Source organism: Sapajus apella, unplaced genomic scaffold (assembly GCF_009761245.1).
Source record: "Sapajus apella isolate SASKATOON/1434 unplaced genomic scaffold, GSC_monkey_1.0 scaffold16, whole genome shotgun sequence".
Classification (NCBI taxonomy): Eukaryota; Metazoa; Chordata; class Mammalia; order Primates; family Cebidae; genus Sapajus; species Sapajus apella.
This window is the reverse complement of record NW_022436956.1, coordinates 6,450,533-6,460,184: the sequence shown is the minus strand read 5'-3', so window position 1 is coordinate 6,460,184 and position 9,652 is coordinate 6,450,533.

Below are 9,652 nucleotides of genomic sequence, written 5' to 3'. Positions count from 1 at the left end.
TATTGAGCTAGAAGTGACTTTTGTTTTGTTTACAAGTGCTAAAGAACCCATACATCAGGAGGCTGAGGCAGGAGAATCACTTGAACCCGGGAGGTGGAGGTTGCAGTGAGCCAAGATGGTGCCATTGCACTCCAGCTTGGGCAAAAAAGCAAAACTCCATCTCAAAAAAACAAACAAAAAAAGAACCCATATGTCTCCCAGCTTGTGCCTGCATGGCTTGCGGACCGTTGACTTGCACAAGAGAACACGAATGACAGACAGTGAAGCAGGGCTCAGATCTCGGACCCCACCTCCACTGTGCTATGGAAGCATAAGTACTAACCAGATCACAAAGACCAAATACTGTCTCAGTCTTCAGGCACTCAGGAATTGGGGCAAGGAACTTGGTAAACCTCAGGGAAGACCTAAGATCCTAAGATCTCTCCTCCCCAGGGCTGCGGCCTGATGGTGAAGTCACAAGGGCAGGTTGGAGACAACCTCCTCTTTTTTTTTTTTTCTTTTACATTTCTCTCCTTTTTGACACATTTGCTTTCAAAACAAAACAAAACAAAACCTGATAATGCCTACAGAAAAACAAATGTGGGCAACTTACTAGAAGTTTAAAGAGAAAATGTGACCAATACAAACAGGAAGACATAGAAATTCCACTTTTCTTTCATTCTGAAGATTTGGCCTCACTGCTTTCCTGACCTCTGTCCCCAGCAAGCAGAGGAGAGACAGCTGCCACCCAAAGCGGTCTCTATGACGGCCTGCAACCCCCAAGTCAGCGGCCACACCGTCCTCCCCTAACCCTTGCACTCTGCAGGACTTGGCTGCTACCTCCGTTGCTTTTATCCGTGATCATGGCTTTCTCCTGTGCTGGCTTGAAGTCCCGGGAGAGGATAGGTACCTCTTCTGAGTCATCGTTTTATCTCCCAAAGATCCTCGTATTCCAGAGCTCCCAAGAGTGATGCCTGCCCAAAGAATGAATAAAAGGTGACTAAAACTGTGTCTCCCCTTTTCTTTGCCTCATACAGCCTGCTGGTCCAGGGTGCCTGCTCCCCTGCAAAGTGTCGCCACCCTGACCCAAGAACGTCTTTTTCAAGAAGTGCCATCTGGGGTCTCACCTGTCCCCAAGATCAAGGCACAAGTTACCCAAAGTGCCAGATCCACCGAGCCCACTGCACCTTCCACAGGGGCTGTCAGGACACCCAGGAGGCCCTGTACTGTGCCATCTGTGGCAGACTGAGCAGGGGAGGTACTTTTCATTCTGTTTCTGGAGAGACAACAAGACCCACATCTGCAGGGGGCTGGGCTGAAGCCTCCTCTGTGGAGACCCAGGTGGTTACCAGGTTATGATGGTCTGGCTGATGATCTTTACTGGGCGCTACAATCCCTCTGGCTACCAGCTGACCCTGGAAGGACCACCCACCACCCCCGCAGTCGTGCCCGGACCTGTCATTCCCACAGAGCAGGCGACGCAAGCTAGGACCTCTGATCAGAGAAGCAAAAGATGGCGATGGCCCTGCTTCTCACATTCCTCTGTGGAGAGAGGAGATCTGGGCTGGGGAGTTGGCAGGGAGTGAGGCCAGAGAACCACGCCGGGGCCGATTGGTAAGCTAAAGGCAGGGGCTCAAGTGGGATCCCGAGCTCTACATTGCAGTCATCACTGGTCTGCGGCTTTCTACGGTTCCACACTTCAGCATCTCACTTTGTTCTGGATCCTCCATTGCCTGACAGGCATCCTTATAAAATCTGAAGTCAAAAGAAGTCGGTTGATGCATTTCCAGCTGGTTATCCCCTGTGCTCACTAAATGCTGGCGGAAGTGGGCAGGGCTGGGCAGGCAACAAATTCCCCTTGCACAGGTACTCGGCACGCTCCTTTGCCCAGACCCTGGAAGTTGCCAGCTTCTGCAGACCAAGCAGTGCAGTGACCTTGAAGTCGACTCCCTTCAACCACGTGAGATTCCTGACCACGCTACTCAAAGTTCCACCCACAACTGATGCCGTGGGAAAGTCTTTTTGGCATGCTCATGGTCTACAGGACCAACTCCAACCCCCAGGCCTCTCCAGAATATCTAAGAACTCCTAGGGTCCCTGCACTCTTTCTGAGCCTGAAGTGCCTGGGGGGGCTAGGTCATGACGATTCCATTCAGGGGAAGGAAACGTGCTTTAGAATAAGGGCCCCACACTTCAGGGTGACAGCCTCAGGGAGCTTGGGTGGTAGGAAAAACACTGAACTTGGATCAGAAAATCTGGGCTTGAGGTCCGCCTTTGCTGTGTCCCAGCAGCCAGCCTTGAGTAGTTACATAACCTCTCTGAGTATTCGCTTTCTCATTGGAAAAAGGGCAAGTTCTACCTGTCGTACACAGCGTCGTGAGAATATGCCCTCTGACTGTTAATACTATATGCAATATCATTGCTTGCCATTATTATTATGTATAATACTAAAACCAAATATAGCCAGGGGTGAGGAAATCCAGTGTCATTTCTGACTCCTCCAACAATGCACAGCAGAGGTCACACCAAAGCCTCTGCTCAAGTGGGCGGTCATGTACCCTGGTCCCCAGAGCGGGCCACCACTGGCCAGGCTGCCTCTTCCCTGGCCACAGCAGGAAAGTCCAGCACCCAAGCTCTTGGGCTGCCCTGGTGCCTTGGAGCAGAAGTGACATGGGGCACTTTTATGTCCAATTCCTATTCGCCATACCCACTCGTGCTGCCCATGCTCACCTGTGCCGCCCACACCCTGGTCTTACCTTGCCCTGCTTGGCTCCATAAGCAGAAGCTATGAGCGCCGATCCCCATGCCCTGCACATCCTGACAGAGGAGGAAGATCCCATCCTGACTACTCCCCCACCCCTACAGCTTTGGGACTTGGCTTCTTCCTTTCAAAAGGGCACTAGGGCTAAGGACCCCCATGTTCTCTGGGGTAAGCGATTCTCTGGGAACTGCCCAGTACATGTTTCCTGATGCTACTGTGAAGTGAGGCAGGGTGGTCTTTTTCTGTGACCCTCTAGAGCTCATCAGGCCCCTCATGCAATCCTTCAGTTACCCTAACAGGTGTGTCCACCAAGAGACAGATGTGGGACAACCCACTCAGAGCCTGCGTCTAGTGAGCGACAGTGCCCCCTGACCCAGTACAATCTGTCTTTGCCAGAGTGTCAGGGGAGAGCTTCAGCAGCTGGAGCCAGGTAGGGGTGGGGGAGTCCGACTCCATCTAGATGAAGTCCAATTCCTCTGTGTCGTTCCCAAAAGTGACCTGATGTACCTGAAGGAAAAAAAGGCCTCCTCAGGGCTGTGAATCAGGCACTTTCCAGGAAGGGCAAGCCTCGTTCAGCAGGCTCCCCACATTCCAGTCCAGCGAACATGCCCTTCCTTCTTGTTCAAGAGCCACAAATAATGGGCATAAGGCATTTACAATTCACGACTCACCCAGCCATGCTCCAATCATGATTTGGCTTCCCGTCCAGCCCCCCTGTGGGAAGAGATGTGCTGATCGTGCCATCTTGTGTATTCTAGGTCCCAACACAGTCACACAGCTAATTAATGAATTCACATTCTCATCTAGACATCAGGAGGCTGAACTTCAGTTGGTGGAGATGGGTGTTCTTGGAAGATGGCTGTGCTGGAAATTAGGTATCTGAACTTGCAAGTGCACCTTGATAAATGCTCTAAGCTATGTCACCTTCTGGGTCTCTTGGAAGACAGATGACCTTCATGGAGACACCCAACCATCACCCTTAGCCATGTCCCCTTGAGATTTAAGCTTGTACAACTACTTATTTATCTGCTACCACACAAAATAGGTATCCCTACGGGGGCCAGAAACACAGCCTTATTTGTCAGTGCACATCAGAATCTACTGGAGAGCCTACTGCATAGGAGAAATCAAGAATGTTTGTGAACAGGTGATTAAAAATGAATGAATGACTTGAGCATAAAGGCGGAAAGTTAAATAAACACTTCTACTTTTGCTACCATTCAAAACCCCAATAAAACAACAGCTTTTTTAAAAAGCATAAACCCCGAAGAGCGAGAAGAACTAGCAAGGAAACAATAACAACTCTCTTGAAACCGAGAAAGCAGATGCATTCTACACTTGTGCAGAAAAAAAAAAAAAAAAAAAAAAAAAAAAAACAGGAACCAGTGCAATTAACACGTCAGAACCCTGAAAGGTTTAGATGTCTATGACCCTGTCTACCTCTGGAAATAGGGGGTGAAGGAGGCAACCAAAAGGAACGGGGATGGGTTGAGATTCCATCCAGGAAGCACCCTAGTTAGGCCTCCTGTTCCCCTCCCTACACAGGAGACTTCTCCCAGCCCTTCCTGGCAGAAGCCTAGAGATTTGTTCTCTGGAAACTGGAAAACAAAGGGTCTCTTGGCTGAAAACACACAGAACCATGAAGAATGGGCTTATTATTCCCCCCACCCCCCGTCCTCACCGCAAAGGATGACTAAGTAAACTTATTCATGCTAGATGTCAAGACCCCCAACTGTCTCCTCCCACTTCTGGTTTCAGAAGGCTGGTGGTGCAAACCCAACCTTCCAAGCAGGAGATTGAAAGAGCTCTTCCTGAGGAACCTGACTTTCCCCCAAGGAACATCTGATACCACATGTTCCTGTAATAAAATGGCCTGCCAGAGCACCCTCCAGGGAACTTGACAGATGTCAATTTCATAGTCCCAGAGCCTCCTCTTGCCAGGTTACCAGACATCCAAGGAAAGACAGAGTGAAAACACACAGCATGAAAAGGCATCTTGGAGGAAACAGAGTCTGTGGAGGGAGAATACTTCAAATAAAGAGGATGCCCCAAAAATCCTCCAGGGAGTATAAAAAAGGGAGCTCTTGGAAATTAAAATATGATAGAAAAATAAAAATCTCAATGGAAGGGTTGAAAGAAAAAAGTTGAGATCTACCAGGACATAGGGCAAAAATACAAAGAGATGAAAGTAGAGAAAAAAGATGAGGAAATGAGAGGTTTCTGAGATCTGACATCTAAGTGAGAGGAATTCCAGAAAGAGAGAACAGAGAAAATAGGAAGGAGGAAATTATCAAAGAAGCATTGCAAGAAACTTGCCCAGAAGGGAAGGCAATGATTAAAAGGGCTACCCAGTATCCTGTACAATGGATGAAAACAGTCCCACAGCAAGGTACAGCATTGTGCAATTTCACACCACTACTCACTAAGAGAAGGTCCAGCTAGTATACAGAAAAGAGAAAGAGGATTCGCAAAAGGATCAGGAATGAAACTTGCTTTGGGCATCTAACAACATAATTGAAATGTGGAGGAAGAAGAAATCCCTATAACATTCTGAAGCAAAACAATTTCCCATTTAGAATTCTACACCTGACCAAGCCGTCAATTGAATAGAATAAAGATCTTATCAGATATGCAGTCTTAAAATTGTACCTTGCACGCTCTCTTTCCTAGGAAGCAATGGTAGGAGGTGTTCTTCCTAAAAAGTAAGAGCATGAACCAGGAAAGAAACACGTACGGAATTCAGGAAACAGGAATGCAATATGGAGTGAGGCAAAGGAAACAGAGATGCCAGAAAGCCAGCTGTGCGCTAGGCAGAAAGGGCAACCAGGCCAGACCCAAAGGTGTCATGGAGATTTCTCCAGGTGGCATCAGTAGGAATTCTGGTGCATCTGGACATCTTGAGAGGAGATCGAAACCATAGGTGGAAATTTTTGCATTGAAATTGGTGATGAGGCCAGGCGTGGTGGCTCATGCCTGTAATCCCAGCACTTTGGGAGGCCAAGGTAGGATGATCACTTGAGATCAGGAGTTCAAGACCAGCCTGGCCAACATGGGGAAGGAAACCCCATCCCTACCCGAATTACAAAAATTACCTGGGCGTGGTGGGGCAAATCTTACACCTATAATCTCAGCTACTCAGGAGGCTGAGACAGGAGACTCGCTTGAACCCAGGAGGCAGAGGTTGCGGTGAGCCAAGATGGCACCATCGCACTCCAGCCTGGGTGACCAGGCAAGACTCCATTGCCAAAAAAAAAAAAAAATTGGCAATGAAAGCAAAGACAAACTACACAACTACACAAACCAAATCAAGATAATTAGTCACTTTGGAGAAGGCAAAAAAGTTGTGCAGGAAAGACAAAGCAAGCTGGGTTGCTGCATGGATCAGCTACAAAACAAAAATATTAAAACTGAGTATTCATCCAACCAAAATTGTGACACAGCTCCCATGCTGAACTAGAAACGGTGGTAGGGACAGAGGAGGAAAGAGAGTCATGTTTCCGTCTCCAATGATGGAAAGTTTATAGGTGGTCTCTGAAGACGGAAGCATCTAGAAGAATTGCTAGAAGCATGTCATTTAGAGACAAAACCAAGGGGAAAAAATAGCCAACATAAATGAAAAGTGGTGACCTCTGGAGACTGGAAGACGGTCAAAGAGGAAACCCAACTGCTTTTGTTTCAAATTACATGGAAGAATGTGATGCCTCAAATATATCACTTTAATAAAACAAAAACTAAAGATCAAGTAGGTAAATACATGTATTCTACCTAGTGCGAAATGTCCTTCAACCACTAGATGGTGCTGTTGCCTCCCTTGTGGAAACTGCACCACGGCAGGGCGGGTGCTTGCTGGTCAGCTTGTCTGTTTTCCACAAAACAGAATTAAGTGAGCTTGTTATCAATAAAGTTAGGAAGGAATTAAAGCCGTTTATTTTCTTTCCTTACCAAATAGGATCCCACTTCACTGAATGGGAAGAGAAACATCATTTGCCCGTAGTGGTGCAATAACGGGAAGCTCAGCGCTGGGGACCAAGTGCTGGGGCTAAGTGCTGTGCCCTCCAGGAGCAGGCATTAACTTATGGAGTCAGCGGTGCGGCCAGCTGTGGCAAATGCCTCTCTCAGGCACCCGCGTCTGGACTCGAAAGCGAGGGGAAATTCAGGAACGGGAAGCTTGTTTCAGGGAACCTGAAACTACCACTGGTGCCCCTATGGTCAGAATTCAGTGACACTCAATGAAAAGTGAATTTGGGATCATCCTGGGACAAGTGGACGGCTTATCTACTGGGAGAAGCCGAGACATCAACAGGAATATCAGGCCGCTTTCCCAGATAGCGTGTCTGCTTTGCGTTCTGAGATGAACAGGAGACGTTTTTAACGCGTCCTGCAAAGTCACTAATGACAGCTTGATAGCCTGGCCAATGATTAGGATTTTTTTTTCCCATTGGCCCTATTTTCCATGACTTTTCTGGATCTGTGGTTACCTGTTTTGGACCCCTGCTGTATTGCACACAGACTTCATGAGTTAAATACAAAAGACCTATTTTATTAAAGAGGCTATTCTATTAATGAGATCAATACTACAAAAGAAATATTCTATTAATGAGGGGCTCTGGCACACTGGCCACTCTGTTTCTTGCCCCTCTTCCTTTCCAGGCAGTGCTGCCACCCAGCCTGGCTGGCCCCCATCCATCTTGATCACTCCTCTATCTCCTGTTCTGAATCCTCCTCCCCCTGTTCCAGATCTGAGCACGGTTCCCAGATCTGGCCTCTTCTTCTTCTCTCTCCACCCTCCTCCAGATATCTAACTTATTTCTCAGAGTTTCAGTCTTCTCCCCTCTGTGGATGACATTCCAAAATCTCCACCCCATCCCCGACTCCCTCCTCATTTCCAGACATCCATTCCTGCTTCTTCTCAGACAATTTCACTTAGGCAATTCACCAGCCTTCAGTTAGACACGCATGCAGCATGTCTAGAATCAAACTCTGCAGTTCTCCCATCCCAGCCACTTACTCCTGCTAATTTTCCTTTTCCTGACTTCAGGCATGCGCACATTGAGTAAATATTTACTGGGGTTTTAAAAAAAACAAGCTTTACACCCTTAAGGAACTTGTAGATTGCAGGTAGAGGAGAGAGACAGGTCACAGAACCCCTAATACATGTGATCAGAGCTCTATCAGAGGGGTCAAGGTGTGCACAGAGGAGGGGGCCTCAGTGCCCCTGGAGATTTAGGGGAGCTTAGCCCAGCTCAGCTCCAAGCCATCCAGTTCCATTTCTCTTCTTCTTTGGGCTCCTGTTGGCCCTTTCTCAGCCACATCTTCCACATCGTGCTCTTCCAAACCCCAGTGTGCATAAGAGTCACTTAGAGATCTCGTTAAAAGGTAAATTCTCTTAGAGCGGGTAGAGGGTGGAGCCTGAGATTCTGCATTTCATACATGATTCCAGGAGGTGGCACTGTTGCAGCCAGACTGTGCAACCCACTACAAGGTGCGGGGTGGGGGGGCGGTTCCCAAGGCTGTTTCTTCCCCTGCCTTGTTGCAGCCTCATTACCTCAAGCCAGCACCAGGGCTCAGCCCACAAGCGCTCTCCCTGCCTCTCATCCTAGACTGTGCAATATGGTCGCCACCAGCCATAGTGCCTACTTAAATGCAAATTAATTAAAACTTAAAATTTCCTCTCCTATTCATAGTAGCAGAAAAGATATCGAGCACTTTCTTCATTGCAAAAGTGCCGTTGGATGGCACTGCGCAATAATCTCAGCTCCACCTAAACTAACCACAAACTGGCTGCCAGCCTCACCACACCATCAGCTCCTTGAAGGCAAGCTCTCTGTTTGTCTTGTCATTTTTCTCTAGCTGCAGAACCTACCCCATATCCTTTCTCTCATTTGACAAATATGTATTGATCATCTCCTATATAGCGGATGCTGTGCTTAGCACGGGGAGCAAGTGGAGCCCAGAGGTGAACAAGACGAACACGGTCTGTGTAATTGCAGAGGTCACAAAACAGGTGCTCCATATATATGTCTTCATTGAAATGAATAAGTGAATAAATCATCCACAGACCACCCCCAGGGAGATCTTCGCAATGATTTTCATAATTCTCCCCAACCCAGACATTTTTAATACTTGCTTTCAATCTGCAGAAGAAGATCCAGATGGGGTATGAGGCTCTTCTGAGAGGCAGAGATGCGTGATTAGCATCTTCATTTGTTACGGCTGCCGTAACAAACACCACCGACTGGGTGGCTCAAACATAAATTGATTTCTTCCCACAGCCCTGGGAGTTAGAAGTCCAAGATCAAGGTTGTCAAGAAAGTTGGTTTCTCCCGAGACCTCTCTGCCTGGCTGGAAGACAGCTGCCTTCTAGTGTCTGCGTGGTGGTTCCTCTTCTTATAAGGACACTGGTCAGATTGGATTAGGGCTCACCCTAATCATCTTAGTTTAATTAATTTTTTTTTTGAGATGAAACCTCACTCTGTCACCCAGGCTGGAGTTCAGTGGCGCAATCTAGGCTCACTGCAACCTCCGCCTCCTGGGTTCAAGCGATTCTCCTGCCTCAGCCTCCCAAGTAGCTGGGACTACAGGTGTGCACCACCATGCCCAGCTAATTTTTGTATTTTTAGTAGAGACGGGATTTCCCCATGTTGGCCAGGCCAATCTCGAACTCCTGACCTCAGGTGACCCACCCTCCTCGGCCTCCCAAAATATGAGATTATAGGCATGAGCCACCACAGCTGTCTGCTTAGTTTAATTTAATCACCCCTTTAAAGGCCTTGTCTCCAAATACAGTGCCACTGGAAAGAGCTTGGAATCAGGCCTTCAACATATGAATTTGGGAGAGACACAGTTCAGCCCATAGCAATTAGAAATACGATTTTGGAAACTAACGGAACTGGGTCCTGGCAGCAGCTCTGC